Source organism: Pteropus vampyrus, unplaced genomic scaffold (genome assembly GCF_000151845.1).
Source record: "Pteropus vampyrus isolate Shadow unplaced genomic scaffold, Pvam_2.0 Scaffold505, whole genome shotgun sequence".
NCBI classification, from domain to species: Eukaryota; Metazoa; Chordata; class Mammalia; order Chiroptera; family Pteropodidae; genus Pteropus; species Pteropus vampyrus.
The window spans coordinates 566,123-585,808 of NW_011889286.1; the positions used below are offsets into that span (position 1 = coordinate 566,123).

Below are 19,686 nucleotides of genomic sequence, written 5' to 3' on the forward strand. Positions count from 1 at the left end.
TGTGTGACTTTTGTGTCTGGCTTCTTCTTTCACTGAGTATAATGTTTTCAAGGTTTATCCATGTTATAGCATCTAGCAGTATTTCATTTTCTTTTATAGCTGTCTAATAATCCATTGTGTGGATATATCACATTTTATTTAAACATTCATCAATTGATACACATTTAGCTTGTTTTGTTTTATGGAAGTCATAAATAATGCTGCTATGAATATTCACGTACAAATTTTTGTATGAACATATGTTTTCATTTTGCTTAGATACACTTAGAAGTGCTGAGTCATATGGTAACGTCATACTTGATTTTTGAGGAACTGCCAAACCATTTTTCCAAAGCAACTGTACCATTTTACATTTCCACTAGCTATGTGTGAAGATTCTAATTTCTCTACTTCCTTACTAACTCTTATTATTGTCTGTCTTTTTTATTTTAGCCATTCTGGTGGTGTGAAGTGGAATCTCACTGTGGCTTTGATTTGTATTCCTCTAATGATTGATGGTATTGACTATATTTTCATGTGCTAATTGGTCATTTGTATATCTTTTTAAATATATATATCTTCTTTGAAGAAATGTCTATTTAAATCTTTTACCTACTTTTGAATTGGCTTATTTATCTTTTTATTATTACATTGTAAGAGTTCTTTATATATTCTAGACACAAGTCTTTATCAGATATATAATTTGCAAATATTTTATGCCATTTGATAAGTTGTCTTTTCGTTTTCTTGATGGTGTCTTTTTCAGCACAAAATTATTTTATTTATTATTATTATATTTTTTATTTTGATGTCCATTATATTACTTATTTTGTCTATTACACTTTTGGTGTCATAGCTAAGAAACCACTGCCCAACCCAAAGTCATGGAGATTTACTCCTATATTTTCTTCTAAGAATTTTATAGTTTTTGCTCTTACATTTAAGTCTATGGTCCATTTTGAGTTACTTTTTGTATATGCTATGAGGTGGGAGCCCAACTTTTCTTTTGCTCGTGGATATCCAGTTGTCCCAGCACTATTTATTGAAAAGACTATTCTTTCCCCCATTGAATTGTCTTAGTATCCTTGTCAAAAATCATTTAGCCATAATTATAAAGGCTTATTCCTGGAGTCTCACTTCTATTCCATTTACCTATATGATTTTGGGCCAGTAGCACACTATCTCTTTTACTGTAGCTTTGTAATAAGTTTTGAAATAGAGAAGTGTGAGTCATCCAACTTTGTTCTTTTATAAGATTTTTGTTTTAGCTATTGTAGGTTTCTTACATTTTCATATAAATTTTAGGACCAACTTGTCAATTCCTGTAAAAGAAATCAACTAGGATTTCGATAGGGATTGCATTGACTCTGTAGATCAATTTAAGGAGTATTATCAGTAGTATGTACTTCAATCTATAGATATGAGATATCTTTCCATTTATTTAGGGCTTCTTTCAACAATGTTTTGTTGTTTTCAGTGTATAAGTCTTCCATTTCTTTGATTAAATGTACTTCTAAGTATTTAATTCCTTCGGATGTCATTATAAATAGAATTGTTTTCTTAATTTCATTTTCAGAATTCTCATGACTAGTGTATAGAAATATAATTGATTTTATATATTGGTCTTGCAATCTTGCTGAAGTTACTTCTTATTAATTCAAGTGTTTTTTTTTTTTTTTTAGTGGATTCCTTAGGATTTTCTATATATAAATTATGTCATCTGCAAATAGAGAGGGTTTTACTTCTTCCTTCCAATTTGGATGCCCTTTACCTCTTTTTCTTGCCTAATTGCCCTTTCTAGAGCCTCCAGTACAATGTTAAACAGAAGTGGCAAGAGTAGACAGATGAATTTTTAAAAGGCTTTATTTCACTGGAGACCTATTTAGAAAGGGTCTAATAAATAAGGTAGAGAAGAAATTAAGCCAATGGCTTCCTATTTGCCCTGGGGATGGAATGAGAATCCACTACCTCTTTGGAGAAATTATTTTTAGTTCTCATGCATCCTTGGAGTCATGTTTTAACAGTAGTTAGAAGGCCACTTCCATCCTTCCTTTCCTTATATCTGAGTTAGAACTGGATCTTTGCCAACTATCCCTTTTCTTGCCCTTCTCCCAGCCTTCTGTTTCCTTGAAAGAGCAGAGTCCTGGGCTGTGCTATGTGCTAAATCTTCTGGAGGGTGCTTGATTACCTAGAAAAACCTTTACTTTTCTCTTGGCTTCTCCTTAAGTGCCGTGGAATCCCCACATTTCTAAAGATAAAGAGCTCAGATGAAAGTTAGATTTTGTTTCGTTTGTTTTTTGTTTTTAGTTTTACTGATTCTTTGTTAGTGCTTATGTCATTCATAAAGTTAGATTTTGGATGGCAGCTCCAGAGCACCATGTGTGCCTGAACCTTTAGAAGAGAATATATACATGTTAGGAAAAAACTTTCCTATCTTTCTCTTGTTTTATTTTTCCAATGTACACTGAGTGCTGCAAGTTGCCAGCACTGTGTTGAAGAAATACTCTGGGCATGTAGAAAGAAGACTTAGTCTTTAAGGAAATCACAGTTTAATGGGGGAGACATTCATTTATTTAAGAAATATTCATCAAATATTAATTAAATCTCAAGTACAATGTTAACTGCAGCATATAGATTAGTGTACTGAATAGATATGGTTCCTGCCTATTTGGGGAATGCAGTCTAGTTAGACAGAGACTTAAATATAATGTAAGTTAGATTGTTAAAATGTTACTACATATTAATAATAATAATAATAATTTTAGCAATCGTTTATAATCACCAATTATGTGCCAAGCACAATTGTAAATAATTTATATGTAACAATTTCTTCTTTTTTAAATTAAAAAAATTTAATTTATAGTTGGCATTCGATATTATATTAGTTTCAGGTATATAGCATAGTGATCAGACATTTATATAACTTATGAAGCATTCGCCCTGATAAGTCTAGTATCCATCTGACACCATACATAATTATTACAATATTATTGACTCTATTCCCTATGCCATACTTTACATTCTCATGACAATTTTGTAATAGACAAATTTGTGCTTCTTAATCCCTTCATCTTTTTTACCCAGCCCCTCGATTCCCCTTCTATCTGGCAAACATCATTTTGTTCTCTGTATGTATGAGTTTATGTTTTGTTTGCTTATTTATTTTGTGTTTTATATTCCACATATAAGTGAGATCATATGGTATTTGTCTTTCTCTGTGTGACTTATTTTACTTAGTATAATACCCTCTAGGTCCATCCATGTTATCATAAATGGTGAGATTTCATTCTTTTTTATGGCTGAGTAATATTCCATTGTAGATATGTACCACCTCTTCTTTATCCATTAACTTATTATTGGCCGCTTAGGTTGCTTTCATATCTTGGCTATAGTAAATAATGCTGCGATGAACATAGAGGTGCATATATCTTTTTGAATTAGAGTTTTGGATTTTTTCGGATAAATATCCAGAAGTGGAATTGCTGGGTCATATGGTAGTTTTATTTTTAATTTTTTGAGGAGCTCCATACTATTTTCCATACTGGCTGCACCAATTTACAATCCTACCAACGGTGCATGAGAGTTCCCTTTTCTCTACATTCTTACTAACCCTTGCTTGTCGATATACTGATGATAGCCATTCTGACAGGTGTGAGGTGCTATCTCATTGTGTGTTTTTTTAAATTACATTTATTGAGGTAATACAATTATATAATTATAGTGTATAGAAATATATTATATACAATTATATAATTATATAATTAGTTAATACAATTATATAATTTTCAGGTGTACATTATAATTTCACATTTGTATATTCTATTGTGTGTTTACTACCCAAAGTCCAGTTTCCTTCAGCTACCATATATTTGATCCCCTTTACCCACTTCACTCTCCCACTACCCACTATATTTGACCCCCTTTACTCCATCTACCTTCCCACTCCTCCCCTACCCACTGCCTTTTGGTAACCACTAGTCTATAGTCCATGTGCATGAGTCTGTGTTTGTTTGTCCTGTTCATTTGTTGCTTATAGGTTTATATCCCACATATAAGTGATATCATGTTATTTTCAACTTTTTCTGTCTGGCTTATTTCGCTTAGCATGATTATCTCGAGGTCCATCCATGTTGCCACAAATGGCAGTATTTCATCTCTTCTTATGGCTGAGTATTATTCCATTGTATATATGTACCACAGCTTGTTTAGCCAATCATCTATCATAGGACACTTCAGTTGCTTCCATGTCCTGGCCACTGTGAGTAATGCTGTTATGAACATTGGTGTGCAAACATCTTTTTGGATATGGGTTTTCAAGTCTTTGGGGTAAATACCCAGTAGAGGGATTGCTGGATCATATGGTAGATCAATTCTTAGTTTTTTGAGGAACTTCCATACTGTTTTCTATAGTGGCTATACCAATTTGCAGTCCCACCAGCAGTGTATGAGGGTTCCTTTTTCCATGCATCCTCTGCAGCTTTTGTTATTACTTGTCCTGTTGATTATAGCTATTCTAACAGGTGTGAGATGGTATCTCATTGTGGTTTTGATTTCCATTTCCCTAATAGCTAGCGATGTTGAACATCATTTCAAATATTTGTTGGCCATTTGTATGTCCTCTAGGGAGAAGCATCTGTTCTGGTCTTCTGCCCATTTCTTGACTGGATCATTTGTTTTTTTGTTGTTATTGAGTTGTATGAGTTCTTTGTATATTTTGGATATTAGGCCCTTATCGGAGGTGTTGCTTGCAAATATATTTTCCTATTCGGATGGTTGTCTCTTTACCTTGTTGACGATTTCTTTTGCTGTGCAGAAGCTTTTTAGTTTGATGTAGTCCCATTCATTTATTTTTGCTTTTACTTCCCTTGTCTTAGAGGTCAAATTTATAAAATCCTCTTTAAGTCCAAGGTCCATGTTTTCTTCTATGCATTTTATTGTTTTAGGTCTTATATTCAGGTACCTAATCCATTTTGAGTTAATTTTGGTGTGTGGTGATAGAAAAAAGCCTAGTTTCATTCTTTTGCAGATGGCTTTCCAGTTTTCCCAGCACCATTTATTGAAGAGGCTTTCCTTTCTCCACTGTTCGTTTTTGGTTTTCGGTCAAAAATTATTTGCCCATATAAGTATGGGTTTATTGTGGGACTCTCGATTCTGTTCCATTGGTCCATGTGTCTGTTTTTCTGCCAATATCATGTTGTTTTGATTACTGTCGCTTTGTAGTATAATTTGAAGTCGGGATGGCTTTGGCAATTTGGGGTCTTTTGTGGTTCCATACAAATCTGATGATTTTTTGTTCCATTTCTTTAAAAAATGCCAATGGGATTTTGATAGGGATTGCATTAAATCTGTATAATGCTTTAAGTAATGTGGTCATTTTAACTATGTTGATTCTTCCAATCCAAGAACATGGAGTATTTTTCTATTCTTTTGTATCTTCTTGGATTTTTTTTTTTTTAACAGGGTCTTATAGTTTTCATTATATAGGTCCTTCACATGTTTCATTAGATTTCTTCCTAGGTATTTTATTCTTTTTGTTGCAATTGCTCTGCTCATCTAGTTGTTTTTTCAATTCCTGAAATCATTGATATGACTCATTTTGGAACTCACTGAGTTTTTTCAGAAGTACCATCCTGAATCTTCTGTCATTTAAGTTGCATATTTCTGTCTGTAAGCTTATTTTCTAGAGATTTTTCTCTTTCTTTCTGAGATGCCTTGTCACCTTGGTTGTTCATGGTGTTTAATGGACTATTTCTCCACCTGAACATTAATGGAAATGTATTCTTCTGTTTTTACAGAAAGAAGATTTATTATATAAAGCTCACTCTTTAGCCCGCTCCAAAGAAGTTGCTTTTTTTTTTTGGTTTCCTATTGGTGGCATCTAAGCCTCTTGGATCCCTGCTTTATAGAAAGCCTTAATAATGTCTTTATTTTCTTGTAGATATTTAATCATGCTTGCTACCCTCAGTTTCAGTTCCTGTCAGTGTTAGCAACAGTTTTGGTAGCATTTGCTCAGATTCCCCTGGAGCTCCACAATGATAGGTCTCAGAGGTTATGGGGGAAGGGGCCCTCTGGTTTGGGGGCTGGAGCTACAGTTCAGCCTCGGTTTTGCAACCACGGCCGGTAAAAATCAACTGTTGTTTCTCTGCCATCCACTTCTCTGATTTCTGCCCTGATGACTGGGCCCAGGCAGGGCTGTTCGGGGAATTTGCCACAGCTTCTCCCCTCCCCCTCCCCCTACAGGGATCTCCGGTGGCTGTGAGAATTCGCTTCTTTTTTTCTCCCAGACCAGCACCCGACACCCAGGGTTCTGACCTGTGGTAGCTCTTATGCACAGATCCCACTCTCAGATGTGCTGGTGTGCAGTTTGGGTGTTTTTTGTTGAGTTTTAGATGTTCAGCTTGTTGTTGTTTCAAGTGGAGAGATCTGGGGACATCTCTCACTCCACCATGTTTCCTTTCCTCCTTTTTACCTCATTGTGGTTTTAATTTGCATTTCTCTGATTATTACTGACTTTGAGCATCTTTTCATATGTCTATTGGCTATCCGTATGTCCTCTTTGGAGAAATGTCTATTCAGGTCCTCTGCACATTTTTAAATCAAACTATTAGTTTTTTTTGGTGTTAAATTGTATGAGTTCCCTGTATATTTTGGATATTAACCCTTTATCATATACACATCATTGGTGAATATCTTATCCCATTCAGTAGGTTGTCTTTTCATTTTGTTAATGGTTTCCCCTGCTGTACAAAAACCTTTTAGTTTGATGTTGTCCCATATATCTATTTTTTCTTTTGTTTCTCTTGGCTGAGTGATGTCAAAAAGTTTACTGCCTATGTTTTCTTCTAGGAATTTTATGGTTTTGGGTCTTATACTTAAGGCTTTAGTCTATTTTGAGTGTATTCTTGTGTATGGTGTAAGAAGGTGACCTAGTTTCATTTTGTTTTGCATATATCTGTCCAAGTTTTCCCAACATCATTTATTGAGTATACTGTCTTACTCTCATCGTATATTCTTGCTTATTTTGTCATAGATTAATTGGCATAGGTTCATTCTGAGCTTTCTATTATGTTCCATTGATCTATATGTCTGTTTTTATGCAGTATCATGCTGTTTTGATTATTATAGCCTTATAGTATAGTTTGGAATCGGGTAGCATGTTACCTCCAACTTTGTTCTTTTTTCTCAAGATTGCTGTGTCTATTTGGGGTCTTTTTTGGTACATATAAATTATTTGTTCTAGTTCTGTGAAAAATGCCATCGGTCCTTTGATAGGGATTGCATTGAATTTATCAATTGTTTTGGGCAGTATGGACATTTTAACAATGTTAATTCTTCCTACCCATAAGCATGGTAAATGGTTACATTTATTTGTATCCTCTTCACTTTCTTTATTCAATGTCTTATCATTTTCTGAGTACAAGTCTTCTACCTCTTTGGTTAAATTTATTCCTAGGTATTTTATTTTTTGATGCAATTGTGAATGGGATTGTTTTCTTAATTTCTCTTTTCAATAGATCATTATTGGTGTATAAAATGCAACTGATTTCTGAAAATTAATTTCGTATCCTGCTACTTTACTGGATTCATTTATCACTTCTAACAGTTTTTTTGGTGGAATCTTTAGAGTTCTCTGTGTTTTGTGTTCTTATCCATTCAGCCACCTATATCTTTTGATTGCATTTACATTGAAAGTAATTATTGATGTGTAGTTATTGTCATTTTATTAGGATTTTTTTATAGTTCTCTATTCCTTTCTTATTCTCTCGTTCTCTTCTTCTGTATGTTGATGACTTTTTGTAGTGCTGTGTTTAGATTCCTTTCTCTTCATTTCTTACATATCTCTAGTGGATTTTTGGTTTGTGGTTACCATGTGCTTCATATATAACAAGCTATGTTTATAGCAGTCTATTTTAAACTGATGGTCATATACTTCAAACACATTCTATAATCACTACCATTTTTACCCACTCCCTCCACATTAATGATTTTGTCATTTTTTAAAAATTCTTTTTGTGTGTATATATCCCTTAATTTACTGTTGTAATTACACATGATCTTCCTACTTTTGTCTTTCAATCTTTATAGTAGATTTATAGTTGGTCGATTCACTGCTTTTATTATGTTTGCTTTTATCAGTGAGAGTTTTTTGCATTGCAATATTTTTTTATTCAGATTTTTTATTTTTTTTTCTTCTTAAAGAAGTCCCTTTAACATTTCTTGTAATAACGGTTTGGTGGTGATGAACTCCTTTAGCCTTTTCTTGTCTGGGAAATGCTTTATCTCTCCTTAAATTCTAAATGATAGCCTTGCTGGGTAATCTTGGTTTGAGGTCTTTGCTTTTTATCACTTTGAATATTTTGTGCCATTTTTGTCGAGAAATCAGCTGACAGTCTTATGGGAGCTCCCTTATATGTAACTGACTGCTTTTCTCTTGCTGTTTTTAAGATTCTCTTCGTCTTTATTCTTTTGACATTTTAATTATGATGTGCCTTGGTGTAAGCCTCTTCAGGTTCATCTTGTTTGGGATTCTCTTCACTTCCTGGGCTTGTATGTCTATTTCCTTTGCTAGGTTAGAAAAGTTTTCAGTCTTTTTTTTTTTAAATAGGTTTTTAATTCCTTTCTCTCTCTTCTTCTTGTACTCTTATAATATAGATATTGTTATGCTTGATGTTGTCCTAGAGGTCCCTTAAACTAGCCTCATGGTTTTTTTTTGTTTGTTTGTTTATTGTTTTTTGCTGTTTTCACTGGTATTTACTGCTACTGTGTCTTCCAAATTGCTGATTTGATCCTCTTTTTATCTACTCTAATGTTGATTCTATCTAATGTATTCTTCATTTCAGGTATTGTATTCTTAATTTCTGACTGGTTCTTTTTCATGGTTTCTATTTCTTTGTGTAAGTTCTCACTGAGTTCATCTATTCTTTTCCTAAGTTCATTGAGCATCCTTATAACCCATGTTTTGAACTCTGCATCTGATCGATTGCTTGCCTTCATTTTATTTAGCCTTTTTTTCTAAAATCTTGTTCTGTTCTTTAATTTGGGACATGTTTCTTTGTCTCCTCATTTTGGCTGCTTCCCTGTGTTTGTTTCTATGTGATAGATAGAGCTACTATGTCACTCAGTCTTGGCAGAATAGCCTTACTTAGTAGATGTCCTATGGGGCCTGGAGGCACAGTCTCCCTAATCACTTGAGCCAGGTGCTCCAGGGGTGTCCCTTGTGTGGATTGTGTGTGCCCTCCTGTTGTAGTTGAGCATTGATTGCTGTTGGTACATCAGTAAGTGGGACTGACTCTCAGGTGACTGGCTGTAAGGACTGGCTATGACTACAGCTGATGATCTATTGTGTGGGGGCTTATCCCGTGGGCTGCGATTCACCTTAGCAGGGCTCTGGCGCTTGCTGAGTCCACCCTTTGGCTGTGTCATTTGTGGAGCTAATTGGGTGGTGCTCTGGTGTGATCTGAAGCTTGCTACTAGGTGTATTAGTTCTGGAGCTACTTGTGAGGGGCTCTGGTGTGGGTCCAGTTCTGCTACTGCCTGTGCCTGGCCTGGGGCCACCTGGTAGGAGCTACAAAGTGGTCTGTAGTTGGCATCTTCCTGTGCTGGGTTTGGAGGCACCTAAAGAGGCTAAGCTGTGATCTGAGGCCTACCACCACTAGTGTGATGCTTGGAGCCACTTAGCAAGAGGTACAGGATATGCTTAAGCCAGCTGCTACTTGTTTGAGGTTATGGAACTTTGAGAGATTTTAGGAAAGTCCACAGTATGGGCCAAGGCCAGCCACTTGTATGGAACAGCATTGAAAGAGGTTTGGCCTGGCACGAGAGTTGAGTGGGGCACGGTCTCGGAAAATCACCAAGGTGGGGCGAGCAGTATTAGTCAGGCTAATGAAGACAGCTTTGGCACCTGCTTGCACCTGCTGGCTATGTGGGAGTGGGCTCGTCAAAGAAACAGTGGTTACTGCCACTGTTTACTGCCAGCACTTTGGCTTCTGAAAGAGCTGCCCCTTTAGCCCTCCCCCTGTCATCAGACAATTCAGTTCTTCTCCATATGTCCCTGGCTCTTTTCGAGCTGCTGTCCCTCTGGTAGAGCTTAGGGCAAGTGTTTGTGAGTGAGTGAGTCTGTGCTAAAACTCTTTAAAAAGAGGATGCCTGAGTCTACAGCAGCCCTCATCTCACCCAGACAAAGTTCCTGCTGATTGTCATAGCCAGATGTTGTGAGACTCCTCTTCCTGGCACTAGTGTTCTGTGCTAGGGAGCCCAGTATGTGGCTGGGACCCCTCACTCCCTAGTGGGGACCTCCACAGTCAAGATATCCCTCCCAATTCTCAACTGCCATATGTGGTTGTGGGGCCAGTCTGTTTTGTGTCTCTGCCCCTTTTATCAGTTTTGAGGTGACTTCTTTATATTTTTAGTTACAGGAGTTCTGTTCAGCTAGTCTTCAGCTGTTTCTCAAGGGTGGTTGTTCTATAATTTAGTTGTAATTTCAATGTGATCATGGAGGAGGTGAACACAACATTTACTTACTTTGCCATCTTGGCTGGAAGTCTAATAATTTTTTAATCCTCTCCAAATGCTTGTGAAATAGATGCTATGATAATTGCTATTTTATATTTTAAGAACTAACCAGAGGGGTTAACTAATTTTCTCAAGGTCACACAGCAAATAAGTTGCAGAACCAGGATTTGAACCTAGTTAATTTAGATCCAAAGCCTGTGCTCTAAATAAATAAAAATTTTTTTCTGTTTGGGAGAAACTGAAAAAAACTTGCCTAATTTACACAGGGATTGTAAAAATCTTGAGCTGAGTTGTACCTATCGGCATAGTAGAATTTCAGATAACAGATGAGTGAGCTTCAATGGTATTCCAAACATATGGAAAAGTAAGAGCAAAGGTGAAGGAGAAAGTGCAGAATGTATTTTGATAGTAAAGGAGCCTGCAGCAGTTCTGGGCAAGGCAGAGTGCAGTGGGAAACTAGATGAAACTTGAGAAGCTGAAAAAAGATGGTTGGGGTTAGGTTACAAAGGAGTTTGAGTATCCCGCTCTAAGATTTGGACTTACCAGACAATGAATCCATAAACTCTTGGTGCTTGGAAGTCATCGAAAAAAAATCGCTAGAAAAATCGAAACTGTTATTAAAGTTGGTATGAAGTGTAAGGATAGACTATTTGATATCTACTTTGGTTTCCACAACCAGCTTTTATTGGAATGTGGTCTTGGGGTTTACAGTTGGGAATGGGCCTGGTATAACTTAAACTCTATTACCCTACCTCACCGTATTTTGCCCCTATGTTTAACTTAAAATTTAACTCAATGTTATAATCCTAACTTAATTAAGAATAAAAAGAAATTAATACATATTAATTATATTTTGAAAAATAGAGCTAAAGATCACATAGTTTAGTCTCTTAAAAGCAGATTATTGCATAAAATAAAGACTTTACTATAAATGTAATTAGCAATTTTTTTTACATATATGATTTTAAATAAGTTTTTGAATTAAAAAATACCACCAAGACTGACTTTTTTCTTTCTCATAGATCCTATGGAGTTCTCACAAAGCACTTGAATTCTGCAGAAAAGTCAGGAATGCACACAATTGTCAAGCAGGTTGTTCTATAGCAATGATATAAATATTTTAGCATTTTTCTTACGTGTATACTTTGAATGCATTTTAGGAGGAAAAAAATCACTGGTATCTTTTTTTCTTTAACAGACCACAAACAATGGTATACACTAAAGTTTGGAAGGACAACTGGGTTTGGAGAGTGAAAGCCTTGGATTTGCTTCTGAAATTCACCACTTACAGGCTGTGTGAGCCAATCATCAGATAGGTCCAGTAACCTGACCATCTATAAAGTGGGGATAATAGGTACTTTATGAAGTTGTGAGAGTGAGAATGTTTTCATTGGACATGCAGGGGTGCATCATAAAATGTTCAGCTTGCAAAGAGTGAACTATACATGTTTAGTAAACCAAACCCAAACATTCGAAACTATAATTTTCTTGCTTTACTCTGAATTTAATCCATTTTCACAGCTCTAATTCTATTCTCACTAATTCCTAGTTTTTCGAAAGTGATTTGGAAAGCAGTATGTTATTATTTATATGCTTTCGGCATTTAGTGGGAGGAAATTAATACTTTGGTGAATATTATATAAGAGACTGTAATCTAGGTCCTTCTATGTATTTATGACAGTTGATTGTCCTAACAACCCCATGAAATAGGAGTGATTTTCCAGAAAAAGGAACCGAGGTTCAGAGATGAACTCGTAAGTGGAAAAGTCCACTAAAAGCCCAAAGCCAACAGTAAAACCCTTGCTCTTTTTCCTCATTACGCCAGGCTGTCCTTTAGATATGCCAAAAGGATGAAATTATTTTAAAAATAAAAAAAATGGAAATGAATTTCATCCGAAAGAATTCTTTTTAAAATGCCACGAGAACTCGGGATAACTGAAGATATCCTTGGGTGGCACAAAACCACAGTTGTGGACTGTTACCTAAGCCTTAAGCACCACTGTAATTTTAGCCCACTGTACTTTTTATTTGGCCACAAAGAAATCCGGCTTCCTGGAGCTGGCTTCCATTTGGATTCCAGCTCTCTGGCTCCTGATGTGGGTTTGTGGTTTTCAACTGCCTGCACTTTAAATAGAAAGACTAGAAGGTCTTAGTGGAATGGAAAAAGTACAGCTAGGCATCATGTTATTTCAAAACCTTGACCAGCAGGTGTCTCTGCAGACAAGGAAAAGTTTCCTTTTGGTCTTGGAAGTGGAAGATGGATTTTCTAGTTTCAGGAAAATTGTGGTGGAAATGATGCAAACAAAGGTAGGTCAGCTACCTTCAGAAATCAATCCCAGTAGCATAAATTTTTTGTAGTCAACAGCTTCAACAGCTGGGAAGGCTGGGAGAAAACCTCAGTAAACCTTAATCTTAACGCAAAACAACAACAACAACAACAAAACTGCTGTAAAGCAGTCTATGTACTGTCTTTTAAAACATGCAGGGCTGAAAGTGACACTTCAAACTGAGAGGCAGTTCCCAAGGCAGGTGTAGCAGAGAAGATGGCTCTTTAGTTAGTAGAGATGTGAGAATAACGAAAAGAGGAAAGATGAAGTTCTGTAGGTTTTAAACCAGGAAAATAAACTTCCATCTGAGGTAGACCTTTTAAGTATGCCTTTATTTTCTATGGAATGTTATACATTCTAGAATTTTAGATATACTTGTATATTCAAGCAAAAGTAAAGGATCCAGATATGACAAAATCTTAATAATATTTGTGGAATATCAGACTTTTCATTTAGCAGAAAGAGGCAGGTAATAAGAAAAAAATTTTATTACTCTAAAAATTAGGAAGTTGATCACAGGGTAACTAAGTGTACTTCACCTTAGGAGCACATGCTTTCGTGAAAAAAAAGTTGTCCTTGGATGAATTTTTTTTCTCTACCAAATGTATTTTCCCATTGATTTTCCTTATAAAACCAAAGGTATATTTAACTGAGAAAAGCATTGATCTCATATGACAATATAGTCACATCTAAGAATGCAGAAAATCTTTAAGAAAAACATTCTTAAAGATGTTTTGGATGATTTAAAGGGTAATAATTGAATAATAATCTAAAAATGCTTAAACTATATTCTAGAACATATGCAAAACAGTAAGGGTAATTTTTATGTGTTATGTGATAGCGTGAAAGGTTTCATTAAAAAGAAAATTGTTTGCAAGCTGAACAGAAAATCCTTGATCGAAAGCTTATTTAGCTTCTCTCAAGCCTTCTCCCCAAGATATTTTATAGCAGGAGACTATGTACTTACTTTTGCTACTCAGACCTGCTTCTGGATACCCAAGGGAAGCACTTGACAAGACTAGGTTGATCTGGGATAGGAGGAAAGGCAACAGCTGCATAGCTGATATGGTAATGCAGAATGTAGCCCTAACAAAGAGAAGGTGCACATTTAGATTACCTGGAGAATCAGGGCACACCGAGTGTTTGGACAATGGGTATCCAATGGTGCCCTGATTTCTATGTGATGGCAGAATTTATAACTGGCTAATAGCTTCCTTGTTTGGGAATAAGTGGCATGTAAACATTCTATGTTGTTGCCTTTTGGCATACACAATTTCTGAATATGCTTCTGTATCAACCGAATGCTCCTTCAATGTTAGCTTTTTTCGGAGCAGTTAATGAGTTGGGCCAATGTAAAGTGAGGGGTTGGACTTTATTCAAGGTTTTGATGGCTCTGAGAATCTGTGGAGCTATATTATGAGGCTGCAATTTTCTTTCAGGTTGCTGGTAAACTGCCCTGCAGACAGGCTAAGCAGGACTTTAAAATCATAAAAGAGTTAATGGATTACTTCACACTACTTATGTCACTCTCAGGTCAGGCCTCAGGTCCTCAGAGTTTTTATATCATTTCTACAAGTTTTTAAGGGCCTATTAAATCCATCGAGAATGCCCTTGTTTGTCTTTCTAGAAACAAGACAATGACATTACAGAGCAAAATGTCTCATTTTCATCTTTGAATCTTTCTTTTGCTTTTCTAGAAAAGGGTGAGTTGGTTTTGGAGGCTGACTGGGAGCTGGGTGATGGCTAGCTCTCTGCCTGCATGCACCCTGGAGTACAGGGCCCCCGGAAATTCAGCCCTCAAGCTGTTCCTCTGAGTCTTCAGCAGGACAGGAACACTTCTGCCCACCTGTGGCACTGTTTCCAAGTGAAGCCATCACAGGTACTTTCAACCAGTTTTGTAGTCTATTGTTCTTTATTTATATGCCTAGGTGCCTGCTCTGCCCTGCTCTCAATGACTCTTAAAGTCCTCTTCTTCCCTGGGTCTAAACTGAACTCAGTCACCCTGGGTTTCAGGAGAAACAACTTTTTCTACTGGCTCCTACTTTGATAGGGTTTATAATCCACTGGGGAAGATCTCAGGCTCAGAGGTGGACTGTCTAGGTTTGGATTCTATTTCTACCACTTTCTAGCTCTATGACTGTGGCCAATTATCTTAATCCTTCATTTTCTTTATCTGCAGAATGGGGATAATATAATCCATCTCATAGGGTTGTTAAGGATTACATGAGTCCACATCTATAAACTCTGTAGCATAGAGCTTAGCAAATTATTGTTATTACTGACTTTGAGTTCCTTCCAAAACCTGAGTCTTTGCTGCTCAATTAATCCTTATTACATACATACATCTAAACTGTTTTCCTTTTCCCTCTGATGACCTTTGTTAATCAATTTCCTCCCCAGTTTTCTATGTTCTTCTCACCAAAGAGAACTCTTCAGGGAGATCTCCAGTAAGTCTTTGTCAAGTCTTAATAGGACATACCACCTACTGGCCTCAATCCATATAGGCAGGGCACATAAATGACACACAGTATACACATTCTGGCCATTATTAGGGACAAGAATGATCTGCCTCTTCTCTTTGGAGGTTAGGCCAATGCTCTATTTTCTGCTTTCTTCCCAGAGGCTTCTTTGTTTTTGACACCTTCCAGAGAGCAGCAGAAGTTGTCATACTTGATGTTCAAATCATCTCTGTGAGTGGGGGAGAAGTTATAAAGTCACTATGAGAATGGTTTCAGTGCCGTTCTTGCAGTCTGCAGAGTAAAATATTTTTTTCCTTGACTTAGCAGCCAGGTAAGGTTTCTGTTGAGACTCTCACTCTGCTCCCTTCTTTGTCCTTAGAGAGACCCTGGGGCCCAGCACTAAAGTTAATGTGCAGTCTCTGATAGAGGCAGGTGAGTGCGGTCATGAGGTGATAAGAGAAGCTGGCCATCTCGTCATTTATCTGGGATTCACTGATCTTAACCAATGAAAAGTTTTAAGTAGTGTAAGAAGCCAAGGTCCACTTCATTCTTATCCTTATTTGCTAGTAAAGAAGCCTATTAGTGTTAATTGTGTTGGCAATTAACACAATTGCCTGTTGGAACAGCCACCAGGGAATTAATCCAAGACAATTTTAGAGTGACCTCTCTGTCCCATCCTAGTCCCAGCCATTGCTCATAGTCAAATGGGTGAATCAGGGTGCTTATAAATTTCTTTTGGTCAGAGAGAGTAAACGTGCACTCTCCTCTCACATTTACAGTGTCCTGGGTATCAGTTTTTAATATTGTGTGTACGTGCTGTGACCTGACGATACAGTTCTGCCATTGAAAGAGACAGAGATGTGGATGAATCAGGATTGTACTCAAGGAATACATTTTTAACATCGAATGTTCACAAACCCCTCTTCCCCATCATCTTATTATTGACAGCCCAAATGTCTACCCCTCTATCCCCACCTAAAGCAGTTAAATTAATCCACTTAATAAAGGGAGAGGGGGAAAATAGGAGGGGGAAACTTGAGAGCTAGTGAAGGGCTCTGGAGAGTGGAGGTAACAGGAGGGGAGAAAAGATAAATTTGATCACCTTCAATGTCCTTGGAGAGGCACTAGCAAAGATGGAATTTTTTATTATTCACTTTTTTTTCCTTAACAGACCTTTTGTCTTTAACTGTGACGTGTGCACCACTGCTTTATCAGGGTTATACAAGTGACAGAAATAGGACAGTCATCTAGCTATAGAATTGTACAGAGACTGGGTGGGAGGAAGGAAAATTACGTACCTTTTCTGGCCCCCACCCACCCAATAATTGGAATGCGTGTTTGGGTTGGTTTCTCCGCCCTCGAACACGCAAATCCTAATTTCCCCATTCCCCTATATTTGGTGACAATTAGATTGGTTGTACCGGTGAGTTAGCTTTTGGAAGAGGAAGGAATTTTACTGAAGAATTCTCCTTGCTCCCAACTTGGTTAGTTGCTTCAATGCTGCCTTTGTGGCCTTAAGGGCTAAAGTGGGACAAGGCTGGTATTTTTGGTGATGAAGCAATATTTTGTTTTAAGGGAGGTTGGGTGATTGCTGAACTGGGACAGAGGTCACAGTAGGGGTCACTTTAGCAATTCCAGGGACGACTGGGAGCTGGCTTTAGGTCAGGCTTAAAGCACTCCCGACTCTGGAACGCTGCAGCGGTTTAGAACTGGCTAGTACACTTGCGGTGCCCACTGTCCCATCCCCAGAGGGGGGCACCCGGGAGCCAGCGCCAGAGAAACAGGGCCCACGCGGGAAGGTCGAGCTCGCCAGTGAGGTCACGGTTGCCATGGCTCTAGGCAGTGACGCGCGTCGGCACGTGATGAGCGGTTGCCATGGCGCCTGGCCCCGGCGGCGCGGGCGCCCCGCCCCCCGGAGTGACGTCCGCACGGCCCCCCCTCCAGCCGCCCCCGCTGCTGTGTCCCCGGCGGCTGGCCCGCCGCGTCCCCCAGCCCCGGCCTCCCGCGGGCCAGTGCCTGCCCGCATCGGCTACTACGAGATCGACCGCACCATTGGCAAGGGCAACTTCGCTGTGGTCAAGCGGGCCACGCACCTCGTCACCAAGGCCAAGGTAGTGGCGTGGGGCGACTGGGCGGCTGCGGGGCTGCGCAGCCCAGGACCGTCCGTCCGAGTGTGGCGAGGGCAGGAGAGACCCGCGACACCGGGGCTGAGGGGTCGGCGCCGCGAACGGGGCTTGGGATAGTGGAGAGCGTTGGGGACCGGGAAACGGGTAGAGACCTGTCGGGGGGAGTGAGGAGAGGGCAAGACGGCAGGGGACACCCGGGTACCCGTGAGAGGGAAACTCCATGGCAGAGGGGATGCGGGGGGGCGCAGTGAGTACCCGGACCTGGGGAACTGAGAAGCCGGAGATGGGGAGGGGGTTCCCAGCGCTGTACGGAGGGTAGCAGAAGAGATGATTGCAAAGAGGTTTGGAACTCTGGCGGAGCCAGGAGACTGTAAGCTAAGAAGACTGGAACCAGCAATTAGGAAATCTTAAGGGAATGAGAGTAGGGGCATAGGAAATGTGGACCAGCGGAATGGTGGAAGACAAGGGTAAACTGGCTGATGGGGATATGAGGGGAACAAGGACGTCTGGGGCATGTACTAGGGCTGTGTGGTGGGCGCAGGGTACTGGGAGATACAAGGGACCTGGTACCTTATGACAGAGATACCAATCATCATTTGATCGCCTAGGACTGATAGTGGGAATGGAAGCCTGAGGACAGAAAAGATCATTGAAGGAGGCAATGAAGAAAATGGGGGAGATACTGGGGGAAATTACTTTGCTTTTTTGCAGGAAGGGGCTCAGGAAACAGAGTGGGGGCGCCCAGGTTTATGGTGGCACTAGGTAATCAGGGGTTAAACAATTTGGGAGGGCTGGATTGCTGGTTAGGTTTAGTTGTTGGAGGGTCTGGTATTGTGGGCTTTATAGAACCCAGAGTGGGCTTTCAGTGGTGAGGGGAAAGGCTGGCGACTGAGGTGTATGAAGAACCTGGACCCTGAAGGATTACACTTATTGGGCCTTTTGGTTCTCAAGGGATTTGTGGAGCTGTCTTAGTGAAATTGGCCAAGGTCAGTTAGGAAGCAGTATATGTATACATATAAAACTTTACATGTAAAATTCCTTTTTTGAGGAAATATGGGTAGCTCTTTCCTGTAGCCTTCACTGGGCATGTTGGAATCTAAGACATCAGGAAGAATTGTTTGGTTTTGATTGGACTCACAACGCCCGTTTGTACTCCAGATCTCTTTCTTTGCTCAATCTCTCACTTGAATGAATACTTTCAGTGTAGTCATTCACTTTATTTAAAACTGCAGTTTGTGTTTCCTTTAACCTGACTAATGAAGAACCCTTATAACTGCTGCTGCTGCTTCCTACCAAAGCCACATCAATTCCCCTCACCTCCTCAGCCTAGGCTCTGGTTGTCATCACCCACCTTGTTTTTGCTTTTATGGCAACCACTTGTTTTCAGAAGCCAGTGACTTATCTAGACCTTCTCTTCTGCTCACTTACAACCTGAAGTTCCTTTTTCCCTCCGTTCTGTCAAAGACTACAAGGGGCTCTTCTTACCAGAGTGGCAGGGAGGGTGGTTGTAGAAAATTGATTGGTCAGTTTCACTTCCTCTGGGGGGCCCCCTTCAGCCTTTCTGTCAGTTTTTATCAGAGGGCCTCAAGACAGCAGGTCTCAGCTGCAGGAGATACCAAAGTCCAAGGTTCCTTGATGATGTTATCCTCTGATCCTTAGGGGGAGTAGACTGAGCCAAGAATATGGTACATCACTGCCCCTCCTGAGTGTTTCCAGTTGTTTACTGGTAGCTAAGCCAAACTTATGTTTACAAACAACTCTTGTTGTTGGAGCCTTGTTCTTTGTTTTGGTATTTTCTTTTTTGCTCCCCTCCGCCATACTTCTAAGTAATCACATTGCCCTCCTGTGATTATTTTGCTCTGACCTCTGGGGAATGGACTCCATGAACTTAATTGGTAGCCTGGTTTATGGTATCCATGACTTAAAGAATTTTGTATCTTCCAGCCCTTGGATACACCAAAATATTGATTAAAAAAATTTGTGACAGACAGGGTCGAATGTTTTTGGAAATGTAATTGCAAACAGTTGATTCTTGGCTTTATATATATAAGAAACATTTCTGTCTTCGGTAGTCAGCAAAGCCAGTGGCTAATTATGGCTGGGCTGCCTGCTTTCTAATTTTCGTGTGTGTGTGTGTGTGTGTGTGTGTGTGTGTGTGTGTGTGTGTGTGTGTGTGTGTGTGTGTGTGTCTGAGGCCTTGGTATTCTTTAGGACTGCAGCATGTTAAACATCGGCTTGTTTATAAGCGGGTGTCATTGTTTATGTTGGTTTTTATCTTTGATC

General features: G+C 38.9%; 1 protein-coding gene across 4 annotated transcripts in view; it reads left to right on the top strand.

Annotated features, from left to right (window-relative positions):
• The first annotated feature begins 17,213 nt into the window (after positions 1-17,213).
• SIK3 (SIK family kinase 3) overlaps positions 17,214-19,686 on the top strand; it is a 216,685-nt gene continuing 214,212 nt past the window's right edge. For 2 of the 4 annotated variants that reach the window (XM_011383189.2, XM_023524879.1), the window contains exon 1: positions 17,214-17,388. The gene's annotated coding sequence lies outside the window, so the exon portion shown is untranslated. The remainder of the gene's footprint in view (positions 17,389-19,686) is intronic. The other 2 variants (XM_011383188.2, XM_023524878.1) reach the window with 1 other exon arrangement.